The sequence below is a fragment of the Balaenoptera musculus genome, chromosome 10 (assembly GCF_009873245.2).
Source record: "Balaenoptera musculus isolate JJ_BM4_2016_0621 chromosome 10, mBalMus1.pri.v3, whole genome shotgun sequence".
Classification (NCBI taxonomy): Eukaryota; Metazoa; Chordata; class Mammalia; order Artiodactyla; family Balaenopteridae; genus Balaenoptera; species Balaenoptera musculus.
In genome coordinates, this window is record NC_045794.1 from 87,273,319 (window position 1) to 87,293,696 (window position 20,378).

Sequence of the window (20,378 nt, forward strand, 5' to 3'; positions counted from 1 at the left end):
TATAAACCTTTTTTTTTTTTTAAGCTCCCCAAGTGAGTACAGTACAGACATCCCGTGGACCTGCAGAGAATCCAATGAGATTAAGTGCTAGTTGCCATTTTTTGCCACTTGCAGGCTGATCAGTATGCAGACAAAGGCAGTGTTTAAAGAAAATCAAAGGAATGGAAACAATGTCCAGAGTGAAGCAAAGAAGAACCCAAGCAGTCCACAAAGAGGAAGAAAGCCAGAACCGCTGCCTGAGAACTTTCCATGTAAGAAGGGCTCAGCTGTATGTCTGGAACTTATGAGATTCCCAGCAGCCTTACATGAGTCAGATTGAGCAGGTTGCTGTTCCTTCAACCAATTCACCTCTTTTTAAGTAGTGAGCATTTCACTGCCCCAGAGAGATCTCTAATCAAACAAAAAACAGAACAAACCTCAGAGATAAAGCTTTAAGACAAGTCTATTCCACTGAAGGGCCAGTGATGGATATAGGCAATTTCTTCTTCCTCTTGAAGCAGAATTATAAGGATAATCAAAATGGAAATGCAGAGAAATGTAGATAAACAATAAAGAAAGATGACAGTATGTATACCACCATTCAGTCACCATTCAGCTCAAAAAGCATGCTCAGGAAAATTGACCAGCTAACACTAAATAGGAAAATGGAGTGAGGAGAAGGTTAAAAAAAGAGGAATTTCCCAAAACAAGTCATCTCTCTTGGAGTGTTTGCAGGACATGGTTAAGCACATAGTCTGCACTGAGCTGGCCAGCAGGATCCAGATGCAAAGACACATCCAGCTCTTACTTTTGCCCCTAGTATTCTTTCTTCAGAAAGTTAGATGGAGAGGTGGATATTCTGTACACAGGGCCACTGTGCACAGAGACCAGATAGAGCCTTTGGGTAAATTTAAAACAGTGCCTCCTGGAAAAAGGAAGCCACAGGAATGGGGTCTCCGGCTGGATTTCAGCCCCACTCCATCCCCTCAGCCAAGCACCCTCAGGCACTGCAGGATCTGCACAACCTTATACAACAAGACTGGGCAGTTGGGTGAAATGGTAAACTATGCTTAAAGAGCATAAAACAAACAAACAAAAAACCACATTTTTATTGTTGTTTCCTCAGCATCTTTCCCCAATTTTTCAGCTTATGGTATTTCCATCTCCCACGTAAGACCGCACTTGCCCTGTTCCATGAGGTTCTGGTAGGCCTAGTGATCAGTCCCCTCCCCTCCAGACCACATACTGACAAGTGCCTGGAGCAGGCCTGAGTCCTACCCTGGAATTTCACATATTTGTTGGCTTATTATTGCCTGAATGGCTACTAGATCCTGGGGTTGCCCCATTAACAAAAGAGGCACTATTCTTGCTTCAAGGATTTTTCCTTGTAGTGGGGAGGAACAATCAGGTGAGCAAATAAATAAATGAGATAATTTGTGGTAAAGGCAGTGAAGGAAACAGTTGATAGAGCAAAGAGTGAATGACTTACAGGGCTACTTCAGAGGGGAAGGCCTCTGGAAGGGTGTTTTCTCACTTCCTTTTGGAATGAAATAGTTCTGAAGCTGTCACTCTGTCTTCCTCCTCAAAAAGCTCCCTCGACCACCACTACCACCACCACCACCACTAACACTTGGAGGAAAGCTCATCTATGTTAGAAAAGGATCCACAGAAACAGAGAATCAGAGCTAGGAGATGATGAGAGGGTCTGACATCATGATGAGAATGTCTGTCTTATTTATTTAAAGTCCGTTCCATCCCTGTTCTTCCCAATTATGTGGGCCAAGAAATCTCCACTGCTTAAGCTAGTCTGAGTGGTGTTTCTGTCCTAACATCTGTTTTTTAAATAATGCAATTTGGAAGTACTAGGAATTACCTTGCTACCAGTGCATGCCACGGACCACATACCACCATCCTGCACTGAGGAAAATGTGTTTATTTTTATTTATCCTTCATTTTATCCAGTTAATGAGTGATCAGTTATTCTAATGCTTGCATATTGACAAGGTCTATTATCTCCCTTAAAGACTCCTTAAATTTTCTTCCTTTAAAGAAATCACTTAGAAACTCGTTGAATAATGGTTACAATCAAAATACTTTGTGGTTGATTTTAAATAGGTAATGTACACATATGCCACTAAATAAAAAGTTGGTTGGGTTGCTCTATATTGTTATTCATCCATGAATGAGTAAAAACAACTAAAAATTTAAAAAATAAGTGAATAGAATTGGGCAAAGTTTCCCCTGGTTTTAGGTGCTTTAAGTTAAAGAATACCAGTGGAGATATTTATGGGTTACTCTTTAGCTACCTAATAGGTTATTTTAATCTAGTACCAACATAGCCGAAAATAAACAGTGTCTTTAAAAGTTTAGGTTTAAAAGTTTAGGTTAGCTTAGGTTTAAATTCTCAATTCTCTTTGTAAGTTATAAAGCAAGCAATCTCTAGGAAAAAGGAATCCACTACTTTATTTGCTAATGGCCAATGTTTGCACAAAACAGAAGTTTCCAAAAAAAAGCATCTGCAGCAGGTAAAACAAGTACAGTGATTAACATTGTGGCTTGGGATTTTTTTTTTCCAAATTGCTACATGAAAAAAAAGTATTATCTATAGTGCTCATGTAATGTCAATAAAAATATCAGGGATGATTCAAAAACCCTAGATTGAGTGGCTATATCAAATGCTGTTATGTAGCAATTTTGTTCCAAAGATCCTTTAGGTGTTAATGTGGAGCCAACACAGGGGCAAGTCTATTTGAGTGCCTTAAACCCTTGTTACTCAAAGTATGGTCCACAGTGCAGCACCACTGGTATCACATGGGTGGTTATGAGAAATGCAGGATCTCAGCTCCCAAGCATAACCCAACCTACTGAATCACAACCTGTGCTTTTAATAGCATCTCCAAGTGATTTATGTACACATGGAAGTTTGAGAAGCACTTCCCTGAACATTCAAAAAAGAATCTGATTTACACCCATTAGACTAAAAATTAGATGTTGTCAGACTTTCAAATGTGAACAAAGACATGAGAACTGGTAACACATACAACACTATTAGTGCAAGTGTAAACTGTACAACCATGTTGGAAAACAATTTGGTATTATCTACTAAAACTGAAGACACATATGCCCCACATTCCAGCAATTCCACAGCTAAGTACATACCCTGAAGCAACTCTTGCTTTGTACACCAGGAGACACATAAAAGAATATCCTTAGCAATATTTTCACACTAGCAAAAAAACTGGAATTAACTCAAGAAAAAAGATAAATGGCGGGAGAGTCACACAATGGAATATATGAAGAAGGGGATGATAAGCAAGCACAAATTTCAAGACAATGGTTACATTTGGGGAAGTAGTACAAAAGCACACAGGGAACTCCAAAAGTAGTGGTTATATTTTTTAAGCTTGGTAGTAGATACATGTTTATTATTGTTCTTTAACATTTTCATTACATCACATGAGTGCTTCAGTCACATGAGTGATATTGTGACAGATTTTCTTACTCCCATTTATTGCTCCCCTCCTATAAGAGGATTGTTTTCTCCACCTGTTGCCATGTTACCTGCAGGGACTATGGGAGGATTATACTGCCTCACGTCCACGGACATCAGGTTTGGGCATCTGACTCACGATGGCAGCAACATCTACAAACAGAAATAGTTCAGCTATGGCTTCTTTTCCGTCTGACATGGGAATGACATGTCCTAGGTAAGTGCTGCTTCTTCAGACTGGGTCCTGGGACAAAGATAACACACAGAGCTGCAGCAACCTACAAGCAACATGCAACACGAGAGAGAAAGAAAGCTTTGCTGATGAAAGCCACTGAGAGTTTGGAATTGTTTACCACCACAGCATGATCTAACAAAAGCTAACCAAAAAAGTAAATATTTTAAAGAAGAATCTGACCCACAGATTCCCATCTAGTTTAGTTTAAGAGAATCTCTCTGATATATGAGCACAGAAGGATTCCGTCTATGGTTAAAGGTTTGAAAACAGTGTTTTCCAAACATTTAGATCTCATTAACCGAATTTCCCCCCAAATTTTACCAATTTAAAAATGATCTTTCCTTTAAAAATAAAAATGCAGAAAGGACAAAGTCTTGGACTAAAAGCCTTTCCATTGAGCACATTTAGATTTATCAAGAACTCACTTCATGCTCCCTGTGAACGCTTTGTCATGGGCCAGCATTAATCTATAGAGTTGTGTCCACTGACTTAAAGGAAAACAAACTAATACAAAACAATCCCGATGAATTCAACTGTAGTTACAAAAACAAAAAAACATTAATGCTAAAATTGCTTGTTTTTAGAAGAAAAAGAATTGTATTGTATGTGTGTTGATTTACTAAATCAGTATCACGGAGAAAATCTGCCCATCGTGCTGCAAGAGGCATTCTGTTCCACTGCAAAGGTTAAATAATACACTAGAAAAATTCATCAGAGCTGTGAGTTAGCAGGCCTAAGTCACGCCTCATTACGAAGAGAGGCAATAAATGGAAGTTTAACACTTTGTTATCTTCCCATAACAACAACAAAAAGATTATCGCATTTAGTCGAAAATCTCAAAACTTGTTGGGGGGGGGGTATTTTACATTTGTATAAACACACATAAAACCGCAGCACTATCACACACACACACACACACAAAATAACCTAGAAGTCAAGCCAGCTTATGGTTACTGTGTATTCTTAGTTTCACCACTCTGCAAGTGTGCATTCTGCTTTGTTTTAAATTTATTTATTTATTTTATTTATTTATTTTTGGCTGCGTTGGGTCTTCGTTGCTGCATTCGGGCTTTCTCTAGTTGCAGCGAGTGGGGGCTACTCTTCATTGCGGTGCGCGGGCTTCTCATTGCGGTGACTTCTCTTGTGGAGCATGGGCTCTAGGCGCGCGGGCTTCAGTAGTTGTGGCACACAGGCTCAGTAGTTGTGGCTCGCGGGCTCTAGAGCACAGGCTCAGTAGTTGTGGCGCACGGGCTTAGTTGCTCCACGGCATGTGGGATCTTCCCGGCCCAGGGCTCAAACCCGTGTCCCCTGCATTGGCAGGTGGATTCTTAACCACTGCGCCACCAGGGAAGTCCCCATTCTGCTTCTTTCATTTCCTCTGAATATATGTCTTCTGTTTCTGTTTGTTATGAAGATGTAGATAGTCACCAAACAGGATGTGTTATGCGGTCAGTTAAATCAGATTTCAGAGAGGTCATGCCAGCCAAAACTAGCTAGACCTTAGCCGATATTGCACAAATTATTTTGTTTTATAAAAAATTTTGGTACATTCTTTTGAATAATATCCAGTAAGTACTTAATTGTTTAACTGAATAGCAGGTTCACACAGAAGGATTATGTCGATTTAATTTGCTTTTTACAGCACCCAAACCACAGGCTGCCTTTACGGCCGCTCAGTTTTCTTCCACTACGTTCATTTAAAGAATGAAACTTGTGTAAACATAAATCCTCACTGATTTCAATGATTAGCTCTTTCCATTTAAGCAAAAACTATTTTAAAAAGTCTCAGTGGCCTTTTAGATTTCAGTTTCACATCTGAACTCCTCAGCTTCCCCATTCCTCATCCCAAACTCCCTTTTCCTGAAGAATTGACCAACAAACCACTTTTCTCAGCACATATTCCAAACAGCTCTTAACTAATCACCCCTTTGGTTTTCTCATGTTCACTCTGACGCCACTTTCTGCTGTCCTGCCATGACCTCACTGACATGCTTCTCCCTTGAGAATGCATCAGAACCATGAGGTCACCCTAGTCCCATTCATGGGGATCACAGACCTTGACTACTGAATCACACTGAAGAACTCTCTTCCCCATTTGAGATAGTCCTACAGCTATGACTAAAACCATTTCTCATTTTTAACCCTTTGATTTCACTATTCTCCACGGGGCTGCCTACATTGCTTATTTTTCCTAATTGTTTCATGCTGACGCGTTGCCTTCTACTAGATTTCCTAAATCTGCTAAATTACTACCTCGTACTCTTCTCTAAGCTTCCTCTATTCAATCAAATTTCCTTTATTCAGCTTTCCCACCTCTACACTTTCTACCAAATGTTTCCTAATGTCCTGAAACTTTCACCTCATTCAAAAGGTCACAATAAAAGTTTACCACCTCAAAGAAATCTACCCAAATTAATGCAGGGTTAAGGGTACAGAGAGGAAAAAAACAGTCAAAATTAAATGCCCAAAACAGTTAGCAATCTTCCTCAGGTACAGTTTAAAAAAATTTTTTTTTCAATGAAAGGTGTCCATTTGGTCTCCCACTGCCCGTTCTTACATGGCAAAGATGACATCTTGTGTCTCCGATGATATCTGATATATCACTTGACCCTCAAAAGTTAAAAATCAATATGGCACTGTAAAAGAAATCTCCAGAATTCCAAATGTACTACTGCTGCTTGCCAGAGGTATAATTCGATATCCAGTTAAGAATGTATAACTAGAAAAAAAAAAATGTATGGACCTCTTTTGCTCATTTCCTGTAGTTAACTAAGGAAAAGGAACTATCCCAAGGCAACAATTCTGAAGAACGAAGATGAGTCCAGTCAGTAACTATTCTGCAAACTCCATATGCAGTTAAGTCTCAAACTGGTCCAAACAATAGCTGAGTTATAGCAATACACATACCACAATTTTTATCATTGTTCAGGTCATTTAAAAGTACTTGGAAGAGGGAATTCCCAGGCAGCCCAGTGGTTACGGCTCTGTGCTTCCAAAGCAGGGGGCACGGGTTTGATTCCTGGTCGGGGAACTAAGATCCCACATGCCGTGAGGCGGCCAAAATAAGTACCTGGAAACTGAAATATAAAAACTGCTACCTCACAAATACTGTCCTCCCCGATTAAAAGGCTCACCTCTAAAGTGGAATCAACGTATCTCCCCCCTCCCTTTTTTTGCTTTGGTTGAAATGCATAGAGTTAGCTCCTAGAAAAAAAAATGTTGACTTTCTGGCTTAAACTGGAAACTGTCTAATTAAACTGAATTCAAGCACTCACACAGGTTTCATTTAGGTAACAGGTAGTGATGTCAAGCTTTCTTGATTTGGTAGTCCTGATATTCTCTAACAAACACAGAAGCTTGAGAAATCATGGGCATGATTCAGCTCCTGATATCCCAAAGCTAACGGACTCCATAAAACAATCACTCATTTCTAAGACTGCCCACTGATAGAAAAGAGTAACATCATAAAATTTATCAATCCTAAAGTTTCTATAGGCCTAAAAGACAGCCAAACATTTGTAAAGAATTTGTTTGAGCCCAGAGAAAGAATCAGTGGGTATAATAAATCTTCGGTATAATAAATCCTCAATACATCTCAAATAATGTTCCAAAGGAAACCAGAACCAGACAACTGATTTGTTTTCAGAATCACAACCCTCAACCCCACTTAAAAAAATAATTTTTAAAAAAGAATGCGGGCTTCCCTGGTGGCGCAGTGGTTGAGAGTCTGCCTGCCAATGCAGGGGACACGGGTTCGTGTCCCGGTCTGGGAAGATCCCATATGCCGCGGAGCAACTAGGCCCGTGAGCCGCAATTACCGAGCCTGCGCGTCTGGAGCCTGTGCTCCGCAACAGGAGAGGCCGCGATAGTGAGAGGCCCGCGCACCGCGATGAGGAGTGGCCCCCACTTGCCGCAACTGGAGAAAGCCCAAAAAAAAAAAATAAAAAAAATAAAAAAATAAAAATAAAAAAATAAAATAAAATAAAATAAAAAAGAATGCTTTATTTGGAAGAAGGATACACCGAAGACAAGCCAATGAATCAACTAAAACAAAATCCGCAGTTGAACCATTTCTGCTTATTGAGAAAATGTTGACAGAATAAATATAGTGTGTGTCCAAAGAACTAAGTGTATCGCATAAACAAAGTACAGTTCATTCAACCAAGTGCACTGACTGGCACTTGGTAGAATGAACTTTGATTATATTTATCCCCTATCAAATCAACTGAAAAGTGAAAAAAAAAAAAAACCCAATCATTTAACTAGAGATTCTGATTAGATTAATAGCAATACAGTTTTATAATACAGGTAGTAAACAATGACCAGAAATATCACTTAGTACTACTGTTTGAAACAACTCGGTGAATAGTTGGTAGCAAAGGAGCTAAATCAGAGAACTCTGTTTTGAAGCCGAGAAAGAATCTCCCATTTTAAGACATTTCTTACATGTATCTTATTCAAAAAAACTACTTAACCACTCTCTTGCAATTAACTTGCAACTGACATTCCTTAATTTCCTGCAAACTACTGCTGAGAACATCACCACCTTACCAATCACCCTAAAGTCACATGAAACTTTACTTAGAAATTATAGCTACAGAAAGCCTAGCTACTGAAAACTGGTATTTTTTTTTTTCGTTAATGAAGATTGAGCCACACTTTTATTTTACTTCAGCAACACGGAAACTTACAGCTACATCTGAAACTCACATCTATGATCAATTTATTCATCTTAATGTTACACTGCTAGTTTTATTTTCTCTGGTACTGATTTCATAACTTTTTTAAAAACCAATATTTCTTGTAAATGTTATTTTTTATAAAGTGACTCAACACCTTTGTGTAAAAGGTAGTGTACATGAGAATAAAACATAAATAATACATTTCCTTACTGGTTTTCTCTGGCACTTATAAATCTGAAATACCTAAATTTAGAGACTAGGTAACTGGAGTTCAGCATTTCAAATGAAGAGAAATTATTATTCAGAACTCACCAAAAAGTATACTTTCATACTTTTAGCCTTAATACATCCTTATACTCTTAAAGAGAATTCCATTTTAAAAACGCGAACACACTTCTAGGGCCAACTTAAAATATACTCTTTATTCTTCGTACAATTAAAGTGAAAACTGAATATAAAATCTTCCAGAATTGTAAAGTGCAGAATGGATAACCACGTGTCAAAGTAAAAATCTTCTTTCTAAGAAAAGGAAAAGGGAAAAATGATTTGCCACGTGTAAGGTTAACATTTTTCTTCTACATTTGAAGACCGAGAGTGCCCCATAATTTTCATGGTGATCCCATCCCAAATATTTACTCAGAGCCATTCTACCCCTCCAGGGGCCCTTCTCCCTCCCCTATCCCTGAGGTGAAGCAGCACGCTACACCCTGCTGAGCAGGCCACATAGAATTACACTACCTTCTACTAGGTGATGAAACAGGACAGCTCCCAAACCGAGCGAGGTCTTCCTCAGGTGGTGGCCTACCATCACCTTCCCTCGCTGGGACACCTTCACAATGGTACCACCCAGGGAGATGACACCGATCTTCCCCATTCCCAAACTGTACTTTCCCTCAATACTGCTCCCTGGTACACAGAGCTGTGAAGGCAGGTCAAGTGCACAAACTCACAGCAAGAGGCTCTATTAGATTAGGTGAACCACAGGTACACAGTGTTATGTTACTAAACTATTTTGGCATCAAACTGAAATAATGATCTAACTCTTTCAGTATCTTTACTCTCTGCAATCAAGTCTCTCCTCTACCCTTTGGTCAGAGCTGCGTACTTTTTTATTCAAATACCAGTTTAAAAAAAAAAAAAAGGAGCCCAAGGGCTCTAAGTCCAACTTGAAGTTCAAACTAAAACTACCCTCAAAGACATCCCAAAACAACTTAGTTGCCACATACTGGCCTTTGCTCATAAAAATATCCTGACTACCTTTCTTTCCCAGCTCATTTGGAAATGGTGCTTCTAACATCCACTGGCATAGAGTTCTCTTCTATTGTTTTTCTACTGTTCACAGAAGCGATATGTGTTCAATGCAAAATAAACAAATAAAGGCCAAGGACAAACAAAGTTGTTTATTCTGGAAACCCACCATCTAGAGACAATCACTGATGATGTATTAGTGCATATGATAACTTTATTGTTGATATTTTTTTTTATATGTTTAAAACAAAAATTGGTTCACATTACATACAGTTTGGCATCCTGCTTTTTGCATTTCATAAAATATCAAAAAAGAGTGTCTTATCAGTATCCTACAAAGTTATTTTTAATGGCTACTTAAAATTTCCTCTTTCTAAAACTCCCAGGGGCTCTAAAATTTCTTCTTTCCTACTTCTCCCCCTCCACAGTTTCCCAGTAGGAACACAACTAAAAAGCAACATTCATTCAATTAATACATCCTAAACACTTCCAGAAAACTAACATTCCGCTGTATTCACAGCAATGATTTCATTTATATTTTATATTGTTAGATGATCATGAATAAATAACTGCATCTGTGCCACCAAGTTCCAAGGCAGGGCCAGGCTGCCATCAAGTCCATAGTGTGTCTCCCCCATGAGCCATGACATATAATTCAAAATGATAACTCCAAACAAAATAAGAGTCACAACAAGGTACAACTTTTCCTGGAAAGACTATTTCATTGTTTCTTTAAAAGCCACAAAACATTAACAGATGGCCAACAGGCACATGAAAAGATGCTCAACAACATATTAGAGAAATGCAAATCAAAACCACAATGAGGTATCATTTCACACTGGTCAGAACAGCCATCACCAAAAAGTCTACAAATAATAAAGGCTGGAGAGGGTGTGGAGAAAAGGGAGCCCTCCTACAGTGTTTTTTTGTGGGAATGTAAATTGGTGCAGCCACTATGGAAAACACTATGGAGGTTCCTTTAAAAAACTGAAAACAGAACCACCATATGATCCAGCAATACCACTCCTGACCATATATCCAGAAAATATGAAAACTCTAGTTCACCTCAGTGTTCACAGCAGCACTATTTACAAGAGCCAAGACATGGAAACAACCTAAATGTCCAGTGACAGATGAATGGATAAAAAAGTGGTATATATATATATATAATGGAATATTACTCAGCCATAGAAACAACTGAAATATTGTCATTTGCAGCAACATGGACGGACCTAGAGATTATCAAACTGAGTGAAGTCAGAGAAAGACAAATATTATATGATATCACTTATATGTGGAATATTAAAAAATAATACAAATGAATCTACATACAAAATAGAAACAGACTCACAGACATAGAAAACAAACTTATCGTTATCAAAGGGCAAAGGGAGGGAGGGGAAGGGATAAATTAGAAGTATGGGATTAACAGATACAAACCACTATACATAAAATAGATAAGCAACAGGATTTACTGTTTAGCACAGGGAACTATATTCAATATCTTGTAATAACCCATAATGGAAAATAATCTGAAATATATATATATATAAAAAACTGAAAAAAATTACAAAATATTAAATTATTTAAATTTTTTTCTCTCTTTTGGTGCCCCCTTGCTAATGCTCAAACACATGCTTACATTGTCTATTAAGCACTGCCCCCAGGGATTGAGAAAAGAATAGGTTTTTTTGTTTGTTTTTTTTTTTTAATTAATTAATTTATTTATTTATTTATGGCTGTGTTGGGTCTTCGTTTCTGTGCGAGGGCTTTCTCTAGTTGTGGCAAGTGGGGGCCACTCTTCATCGCGGTGCGCGGGCCTCTCACTATCGCGGCCTCTCTTGTTGCGGAGCACGGGCTCCAGACGCGCAGGCTCAGTAGTTGTGACTCACGGGCCTAGTTGCTCCGCGGCATGTGGGATCTTCCCAGACCAGGGCTCGAACCCGTGTCCCCTGCATTGGCAGGCAGATTCTCAACCACTGCGCCACCAGGGAAGCCCAAGAATAGGTTTTGTTCTAAGGAATAATATGAGTTTAAACTCAGCTGATAAAATCTATGCACAATCAAAATCCCAGACTTGAGTCCACAGATTTCAGACAAACACATTTTTAAACGGAGAATATTAACTGTTTGCTCAAAGTTGTATTATTCATGTGGAATCACTGGCAAATGCTTTATGCTGTGTTTGAAACTGTACAAAGCTTCCTGAGATATCTGCAATGCTTTCATCAGATGAATAAATCAATAACATGATTTGCATTGAGTGGTTTTACGGGGGAATTTCAAGTGACTTATTCAGCAAATCTCCACACTTCAATTAAAAGAGATGATTTGCTTCCAAAAAATTAAATGTGAAGAAGTGTCAACACACTAATGATATTGACAGTAGTTTAGAGGCTGGGTTCTAAAGTCAAACTGCTTTGGCTTAAATTCTGACTTTCACTAGCTATGGGACGTATGCCTCTATACCTTAGTTTCCTCATGAAAAAATACCTCCTCCATTGGGTTACTGTGAGAATTAAATGACTTAATACATGTAAGGTGCTCAGAACAGTGTACTGAGCCTTCAATAAATATTAGCTAGTTATCATCATCATTATTCATTATTATTACTATACATTTTTGTAAAAGGCTCAAAACCTACTTTCCACCTCTTTCTCCCCTTACTAAGGAACATACTAGACCACAGAAGCACAAAAATGTTATACATTGCTGTATTAAACCCCTACCTTATAATTTTCAGATCAACTGTGTTGTTCCTACTTTCTTTAAAAAATAAACTGAAGTTTAATATTTACATTGTATACACTGCACTCATCCTACTTTTCATTAAACTGCCAGCATGCTATAGAATATTGTATATCTATAATGACCAGTATATACACAGAACAAATGGTACCTATATATACTGAACAACACAGGTCTTCAGGAAACCACAATGTTTTAAAAGGAAAAAAGAAAATGAAAGCTGGAATAGGAAGTAGCTCTAACACTGTTGTTAAATTTAAATATCATATCTAATGTACTTTTTTACTTTTAAAAAGGTATCTAAATAACATTTTTACAATTTACAAATAAAACAGACTACCTTAAACCATTACTGTAAGGTTTATTCTAGACTAGAGAACTAAGTCTGCTCAACCAGAATGAGAAATATTACAAAGATAGAATCCATCATGAGTTTGCCTGGGGTTATTCTGAAACCTATAATCCAGAAATGACAGACAAGAGTTTTCTGACTTTTTTTGTTTTCAAAGAGTACTAGAACATTACCATAAAAATTCTATACTGTTTGTTATGTAAAAGATAGAGGAAAGTGGCAGATAAAATGAAGAAAATAGGCCAGGCTTTGGACTCTGGGCCTACCTATTAATTTTGCTTTCTTGATCATAGATATAACAGTCTGCTTTAAATCCCAGGAGAATACACTGGTTAATAATGAAAAAGATTTATTTCCCCACTAAATGTTCTTTGGACCTATTACTTTCCTATATTGTTTATTCATACCTTACCAGGAATATGAATAGCTTATCAAAAAGCCACTCTCAGAATAAAAAAAAAACACTTCTTCAAAGAACTAGAGTCTAGGGAATTCCCTGGAGGTCCAGTGGTTAGGGCTCCATGCTTCCAATGCAGGGGCCATGGGTTCGATACTTGGTCAGGGAACTAAGATCCCGCAAGCCATGTGGTGTGGCCAAAAAAAAAGAAAGAACTAGAGTCTAATCCATAAGTCCTCCCAAATATCTAAAAACTTAAACCCAAATGAAAGGAGAACAATCACCCATTCTACAGAACATCAAAACCACTGAAAGCAAAAAGAATAGACTTTGTTTGTATGTACTTGTATAATCTTTTCTGAAAACCTAGGAGGTAGACATGTTCATACACTACAGTTCAGGAAACTGAGTCTCAGAGAGGTTAAGTAATATGCTCAAGTTATAAAGTCAGTAAAATAAAGACACAGGACTCAAATTCACAACTTTCTTACCAGTTAATGATAAAGCAGAAATGACAGGCATTCCCTGTACACCAGTGTGAGTGGCCACAGAGATGAGGATTACAGAACCAAGTCCTTCAGTGCTCCCTCCCAACTCCATGCCCTACACCGGAATCTAGCAAGTTGGATTCAAGTTATTTTTGAACACAGTTGATTGCTCAAGAATGGAAACAGCTCCCTCCCAAGTCTCACCCCCTAATTCACAGGTGAATTATCTTCTGCATTATCTTCTGTTAATAAATAAATGAGCAATTATTTACTAAAGACCCTGAAATGTAACCATACCATAAACTGCCCTTTTTATAAGTGCCATATAAGGTAGTGTAGAAGGAAGAGACCACTTATATCTTTAGTATCTGCCCCTCAAAAGCTCTTGTTTTATAATACATAATTGCACTTATTTACATGAAGGTTGCTCTTTACTAGTCTGTGAGCTTTTGATACAAAATTCTGCACATTCCCCACTCAGTATTAGTCAAAATGTAGGTGGCGTCCACTAAAAATGTTGAAAGAAGGAGTGAACGAAACATTGACGAGTTGAACCTTAAATAACAAGATTTAGAGAGATGGAGAAAAAGGGGAAGTACGTCCTAACGAGGCGGCTGGCAACCAGGCAAACGACTGCCGGGGAAATGAATAGGCGGGTCTGAGTAGCAGATCCGTATCACCAAGCAGCAAAAAAACGGTAAACTGGAAGATCTGGAATTCCTGAGTGCGGGGTTAGGACTTCATCTTCTAAATTAGGCCAACTGTTTTTGAACATTTATTTTTAATGCAGGGGAATGCTTTGTTTAAATTAAACCCTACTCGAAACCCCAATATAGAAAACAGGTAAAAGCAAAGCAGTACCGGTTGAAGCCCCACTCAGTCCCCATGTTACCTAATTGAGAAGCCCCCAAAGCCCCTCCTTGGAGCACAGTTTGAAAACCACTGGGTTAGAAAAAGGTCTGCAAGGACAGATACCAAAGTGCTCAGAGCACTGAGTTCTGGAGAACTGGGTTGGCCTAGGTTGAGGGAGCAGGGTAAGGAAGGACTTGAAATACTATTTTCACTTTTTAAATCCTGCATTTTTTTATATTATTTGAACTTTTGTTTATATTGAGCACTTTTTACTTTTTAATTTAAAAATAAGATACCATTGATCTAAAAAAGCATTTTTAATGGTTAAATTTCTCCAAGAGAATTGCCACATTTTAATGAATCATTTCCTTATAGCAGGATATTTTCTTGACTAAATTATATTGCAATGAAAATGAACATTTTGTGCATAAGACTTTCTCATATTTAGAATGATTTTCTTAGGATAAATTTATACAAGTTAATGGTTTCCATTTAAGTTCTATAATACACTGCTTAAAATAGGACTCTCTAGAACATAAAAATATAAAATTCAATTCGTATTTTTTAAAAGTCATCCTATAGGGACTTCCCTGGTGGTTCAGTCGTTAAGAATCCGCTTGCCAATGCAGGGGACACGGGTTTGAGCCCTGGTCCGGGAAGATCCCACATGCCGCAGAGCAACTAAGTCTGGCCGCCACAACTACTGAGCCTGTGTTCTAGAGCCCGTGAGCCACAACTACTGAAGCCCGCGTGCCTAGAGCCCGTGCTCCGCAACAAGAGAAGCCACTGCAATGAGAAGCCCGAACACCGCAACGAAGAGTAGCCCCGCTCACCGCAACTAAAGTCCGTGTGCAGCAACCAAGAACCAACGCAGCCATAAATAAATAAATAAATAAATAAATTTAAAAATCCATCCTATAGTAGCAAGATTTGATCCTAGCATGCATGTTTAAGATATATAAAATCTAATTTACAAAACTAATTAGCAAAGTTTCCATATCTCAAAAAATGTATTAAAGAGAAATCTGAAACAGAACTTGAAGTCTCTCTACCTTTCATGAATTTTTCATAACTTCTCTTGCCACTTATCAAAACCATACACTGAAACAATTTTCCTTCACAGTTGGGTTTCACGATCCAATTCTGTGAAGTCACAGTACTGTGACAGTAGAATCATTCTCTGGCCAACAAACTGACATCATTAAATTCTTATTTGTAAGTTCTGTTGGGTATATGGTTGTTCTATTTTTACTTCCAAGATCAAAATCTATTTTGTTGCCTCTCCATTAAGCTCATATGATTGATACATTTTTTTTTTTTCTTGGACAACAAAGTAGGATTTATTGGTGGGAGTGAGTAAGGAGGGGACAGCGCCAAGGCTCTCGCGAGTGCAGGGCCCGCCATCTGTCCAGGGGGCCACGACGAGGGATGTATTCGACCCCACATCCATCCGGGATAAGCCGCTTTTCTGCCACCATGTTTTCAAATTTGTCCGCATTAAACTTAGTAAATCCCCACTTCTTGCAGATGTGGATCTTCTGGCGGCCAGGGAACTGGAGCTTGGCCCTGCGGGGGGCCTCAATCACATGCTCCTTGTTCTGCAGCTTGGTGCGGATGGACATCATGACGTGGCCAACGTGGACTCTGACCACTGTGCCCTGGGGCTTTCCAAAGGCACCGCGCATACCTGTCTGGAGCCTAGATTGGGGACAGCATGCCAGTCATTAATGTCCACTGGAAAGGGCTGTCTCCAAGGTCCCTTAGGGCAACCTATACAGGCAACAGGCTGCATGCACTACCGAGGAGGCTGCTGTTTGCAGCCAGTGCGCACCGGGTCCCCATGGGGAAAAGAGCACAGTCGGCTGGATTGGCTGCAGTTGATTGATACATTTTAATCAATGTATTCTCTTTGTCCCCAGCCATCTTTATAAAACTGCCTTTTGGTGAGTGCTCAGAGAATGCCTATCTGTTCAAACAAAATATAAATGGCTGCCCGATTGCCTCCTCCTGTGAACAGCCTGCAATGTTCTGTACTTCTTGAAAGCAGAAACCCCAGAGTCAGAAAGTCTGTTTTCTTTTTCTTATCTCTACTACTGTTTTAGTATAACAAGAGTACTTTTTGTTAAATAAGTGAATGGAGTTCTATCACTAATGAATCCAACTGGGAAAAAGGAATTCCTAATAAAACCTTTTTCGGGCTTCCCTGGTGGCACAGTGGTTAGGAATCCACCTGCCAATGCAGGGGACACGGGTTCGAGCCCTGGTCCGGGAAGATCCCACATGCCGTGGAGCAACTAAACCCGTGCGCCACAACTACTGAGCCTGCGCTCTAGAGCCGACGAGCCACAACTACTGAGCCCACGTGCCACAACTACTGAAGCCTGCGCGCCTAGAGCCTGTGCTCCGCAACAAGAGAAGCCACCACAATGAGAAGCCCGCACCCCGCAACGAAGAGTAGCCCCCGCTCACCGCAACTAGAGAAAGCCCGCGCACAGCAACGAAGACCCAACACAGCCAAAAAAAAAATAAAATTTAAAAATAAATAAATAAATAAATAAAAATTAAAACCACAAAAAAAGGGCTTCCCTGGTGGCGCAGTGGTTGAGCATCTGCCTGCCAATGCAGGGGACACGGGTTCAATCCCTGGTCTGGGAAGATCCCACATGCCGCGGAGCAACTAGGCCCGTGAGCCACAACTACTGAGCCTGCGCGTCTGGAGCCTGTGCTCCGCAACAAGAGAGGCCGCGATAGTGAGAGGCCCGCGCACCGCGATGAAGAGTGGCCCCCGCTTGCCGCAACTAGAGAAAGCCCTCGCACAGAAACGAAGACCCAACACAGCCAAAAATAAATAAATAATAAATTTATTAAAAAAAACAACAACAAAAAAAACCTTTTTCTTTTTCCAAAACCAAGGATTGCTAGACACATCAAGGTCATTTCTACTACTATGTAACAGTTCTAATAGGGTATTTGGACTCTATCAGCAAAGATTTGCCTAGTTCCTGCTGGGCATGGGGCACCATGCTAAATGCCAGACGTTCAATGTGAACAAGACAGAAGCAAGGCCTGCTCTCATAGATCTTTCCCTCTTGGTGCAAAGGCACTTTGGCAAACCATGAATCTTTATGAAATGAGAAGTTCCAGTACCAAAAGTAGAAATATTCTTCAGAAGAAACAGACTGGAACCAGACTTTGGAATACCCGTAACACTGGGCCGAGGAATGCGAAGTTTATATTTGAGTAGAGGAAAACGAGGTATTCAAAGGGACCCTTAGAAAATATTAAGCTAATCAGGCTCCGATTAAACCTTTTCAATGGCTTCTCACTTCCGCTAAGATAAATCCAAAATCTTTAAAAAGGGTAACTAAATCTTGCATCACCATTCCCACCTACCCAAGATCTTTGGCTGTGGTCATACTGTATTTTCTCTGTTTCCTTTATTGTAGGGATTTTCAAACTTTATACATCACGATCTAGTAAAGTACCTATGTGTGACACGCTTATTTTCTATTTTATGTCTTTTTAAAAACATGCAGTTCACAACCACTATATTAATTTTACAATCTCCTGGTAGGTGCCTAGGTGCCTGCAGCTTGAAAAATACCACTTTGGTATATACCACACTCTCTCTCTCACTTCTTGGCCTTTCCACACATTCTTTTTGCCGGAAACATTCTTGCTCATCCTCCTTCTTGCCTTTTTCTGGCTACTTCCTATGCTACTTTGTGACCTGAGCTCTTAAACATCACTTCCCTGACCCTCTTAGTTCCCCCTCCTCTGTGTTCCTGAAGTACTCTATGCTTTCTAACATTCATTAAGCTTTACCGTAATTGTATGTGTGCTAATTGTCTTTCTAGGCTGTAAACTCCATGAGCATCAGGACCCATTCTTGGTCTCTGCTGAATCCTGAGAGCCTAGCCCAGTGCCTGTTACATATTAGGCACTCAGTCAATGAGGAGTAAAGCAAGTAAGGAAATGGACTTGAATAATCTATATATTTAACTGCACAATGAAATGAGCACCCACTTAAAACCTGTTAAGAGGTTTAGCCAGTTCCAAGGAAAATATATTCTCAGTTCCAATTATATAAATGGTGATTAAGTTCCTAAGCTAGCCTACAAAAGGCTATTACCCACAAGCACTTAACTGATGAGAGGATGGCTGCTTATTTGCCTCTCTGCAAGGACAAGAGAACTTTCACTCACTCCTCTAAGTAGGAGAAAACAGGATTGAAGGGACACCTTGCTTTCTCCCTACTCTATCAGTTCCTCCTAGAGCAATGTGACTTATCTAATGGCTGAGATAAGAACAAAGGTCAATATTCCAGACAGGCCCCAGCCCTGAGCTCTCACTGGCTCTTGGATTTATCTGTCTTCAAGAAGAGAAGGTTCTCCTTTCCCTTCCAACTCCTATGAGGAAGTCTCCCCGAGACAGGACTTTCCCTGCCTGCAGGGGACACCTGCAGTTTTTTAGGTGCTACAGAATCATGTGGGTAGATAAATTAAGAAGGAACAGAGGAAGTGTGGGTCCAAGCTAAATTCTCCAATCCAGCTTTACCAGAAATGAAAATTAAATTATATTTTAATAGTACTATAATCCTCATCTGGCTTCTTGAATCTGATCTCAATTTGCAGAATCTGGAGAGAGAAGAGATGTAATCAGCACACTGAAAAGCTCCAACTGGAATAACAGTCATCCCAGTCTGAGTTCTGGGTCCGAGAAGAGTAGCACAGAGGAACAAGGTGGAGTAAAAGGGAAGGGAATGAAATGAAGGAGAAGAAGGCTTCTTTCACTTTTCCTCTTTTGAATTTTTCTTGGGCAAAAATGTCTAAAGAAGTTGAACCTATCTTTGTATCCTACAACCTTCCCCTCCAAATTGTTTCTCATTCTTGCTTCTCTTTTCTCATCTTCCAGACCTTTTATGCTGCCCATAGATCTCCATTTTCAACACCCACACTTTTAGAAATAGAGCAAGTTTTCCCCAAACCTCCAAAATGTTCCATGATCCCATACCACTAACGTCTCCTATCCCTCCTCATGTCAAAACTCCCATTTCCTCAGTGCAGCTGATCTGGAGGAAAGCAATCTGATTAAATTCGTTCACATTAAGATAAAATAACTGGCTGACAGTCTAGCCAGCCTACTAGAGATACATATATTTTTTATTTTATACACACACACACAGAGACATTTTTAAGCTATAGAAATCTAACTACAGTAATTTCAGAGAAAAGATGAGGGGTGCCTGAAAATCTCCCATAAAGGAGGCAGGTCCGCTCTGATCAGCATTTCCCTGGGATCACATCCCCAAAGTTGTTCCCACATTTTCCCCAACTTTCAGTCCTTAAGTGACACTAAAAACCCCAGGGGCCAGAGAAAGCCAACTTGGGAAAGCATTTGTAGCTACAGGATATTTAGTCATCCATTGGGTAAGTCAGTTACAATCAATATTAGGTTGGATAGGTTATAATTTCAGTATGTTTGACAATCATTCTATTAGGTAAAACAAAAACATATACTCAGGTTATATATTGCAATTATTACCTCATTCTACTAATGAGATCAATGAGGCATAAAGGGGTTAAATAACATTTCCATTGTTTAAAGTTCAGTAGTTGAAGAGCAGGACTGGACGACTCTTCACCCACTTTGAATCAGTTGTTTATCCATTAATTCCACTTGAAAATCTCTAATTTTATTTTCCATAACGTTTCTGAAATTTGGTAGTGTACTTTAGAACAGTCATATTAGAGTAAAAGAAAAATGAGCTTGAATGCCTGGGAGGCAAACATCATGTCTTTTTCAGTGGTTTTTGTATGAAAGACCTGAGGCTGATGCTGAATTTGTGTGCGCTCAGAAATTAAGCACGACATAGGCAAAGTAGCATTCATTCAGCTGCAAGTGGCT

General features: G+C 39.4%; 1 protein-coding gene, 1 non-coding gene and 1 pseudogene across 7 annotated transcripts in view; all 3 read right to left on the bottom strand.

Moving 5' to 3' along the window:
• Positions 1-20,378, bottom strand: part of SLC41A2 (solute carrier family 41 member 2) — a 134,873-nt gene that overhangs the window by 112,436 nt on the left and 2,059 nt on the right. The window contains exons 1-3 of one of the 6 annotated variants that reach the window (XM_036865596.1): positions 9,125-9,429; positions 8,699-8,905; positions 3,541-3,747 (exon numbers count right to left, since the gene is read on the bottom strand). The exons of 2 other annotated variants lie outside the window; for them this stretch is intronic. The gene's annotated coding sequence lies outside the window, so the exon portion shown is untranslated. Of the gene's footprint in view, positions 1-3,540; positions 3,748-4,631; positions 4,739-8,698; positions 8,906-9,124; positions 9,430-20,378 lie in introns of those variants that run through there. 3 more of the 6 variants (XM_036865597.1, XM_036865601.1, XM_036865599.1) reach the window with 3 other exon arrangements.
• LOC118901877 lies at positions 15,812-16,335 on the bottom strand (annotated as a pseudogene).
• Positions 16,214-16,348, bottom strand: LOC118902908. Its single transcript, XR_005021624.1, has one exon. It is a non-coding gene; the product is annotated as a small nucleolar RNA SNORA70 (small nucleolar RNA).